The 1336-nt window shown below is 51.8% G+C and overlaps 1 protein-coding gene across 1 annotated transcript in view; it reads right to left on the bottom strand.

The window, feature by feature from the left end:
- Positions 1-764: 764 nt before the first annotated feature.
- Positions 765-1336, bottom strand: part of zswim5 (zinc finger, SWIM-type containing 5) — a 69165-nt gene continuing 68593 nt past the window's right edge. The window contains exon 16 of the mRNA XM_069709820.1: positions 765-1336. This exon is cut by the window's right edge and continues 1998 nt beyond it. The gene's annotated coding sequence lies outside the window, so the exon portion shown is untranslated.

Here is a 1336-nt window from a genome sequence, read left to right as displayed (position 1 = left end):
TCGACTTCCGGGCCGGTCGTGCAGTCGCTTCGCCGTTTTGCTGCAACGAACGAGGAGATTTAACCAAATGGTCAATTTCAGGGGCATCAAAACCAAGACTTTTGGTTCCGTGATGCTAAGCGCTAACACGAGCTACCGGGCTCGTATCAAAATAGTGATGAATTAAGTTTTAAGAGTGGTATGTTCCTGGTTTTCTTTAAATGCATAGTTTGACAGGCGTTCATGTCCTCAGGCACAAAATCAATGTTTCATTTCGTTGCAGTGACGAAAAATCCCGGGATCTTTGGAAGATAAAAACCAGAGACGGATTTCTGCTCTTTAAAGACGCTCGCTTCAACGCTTTGGGAAAAAAAAAAAAACCTTCCTCGGTGAGAAAGTTCTTGTGATGGAAAAGGGACTTCGGCGACGGGCAGAACGAACAACTGAAATCGACAGGTTTCAAATCTTCCTGCAACAACATGAGGAGGTTGAACGTAACGCCGCCGAGCGACAGGAACGCAGCGGAGGCTGGAGTCGTATTGCTTGTCGACTAAATCTTCATGTAGCGAGTGAACGGTGACCGTTGACCGGTGACCGTTGAACGGTGACCTTTGAACGGTGACCGTTGAACGGTGACCGTTGAACGGTGACCATTGAACGGTGACCATTGAACGGTGACCATTGAACGGTGACCGTTGAACGGTGACCGTTGAACGGTGACCGTTGAACGGTGACCATTGAACGGTGACCATTGAACGGTGACCGTTGAACGGTGACCATTGAACGGTGACCGTTGAACGGTGACCGTTGAACGGTGACCATTGAACGGTGACCGTTGAACGGTGAACAGTGACCGGTGACCGTTGAACGGTGACCGTTGAATGGTGAACGGTGACCGTTGAACGGTGACCATTGAACGGTGACCGTTGAACGGTGACCGTTGAACGGTGACCATTGAACGGTGACCGTTGAACGGTGACCGTTGAACGGTGAACAGTGACCGGTGACCGTTGAACGGTGACCGTTGAACGGTGAACAGTGACCGGTGACCGTTGAACGGTGACCGTTGAATGGTGAACGGTGACCGTTGAACGGTGACCATTGAACGGTGACCATTGAACGGTGACCGGTGAACGGTGACCGGTGACCGTTGAACGGTGACCATTGAACGGTGACCGGTGAACGGTGAACGGTGACCGATGAACGGTGACCATTGAACGGTGACCGGTGAACGGTGACCATTGAACGGTGACCGATGAACGGTGACCATTGAACGGTGACCGGTGAACGGTGACCGGTGAACGGTGACCGGTGAACGGTGACCATTGAACGGTGACCGGTGACCATTGAACGGTGA

The sequence above is a fragment of the Brachyistius frenatus genome, unplaced genomic scaffold (genome assembly GCF_029030835.1).
Source record: "Brachyistius frenatus isolate BFR_SWC_R1_liver_20210118 unplaced genomic scaffold, ASM2903083v1 Contig_85, whole genome shotgun sequence".
In the NCBI taxonomy this organism is placed as follows: Eukaryota; Metazoa; Chordata; class Actinopteri; family Embiotocidae; genus Brachyistius; species Brachyistius frenatus.
The sequence above is the reverse complement of the archived record's forward strand: the minus strand, read 5'-3'. Positions and strand labels throughout refer to the sequence as shown.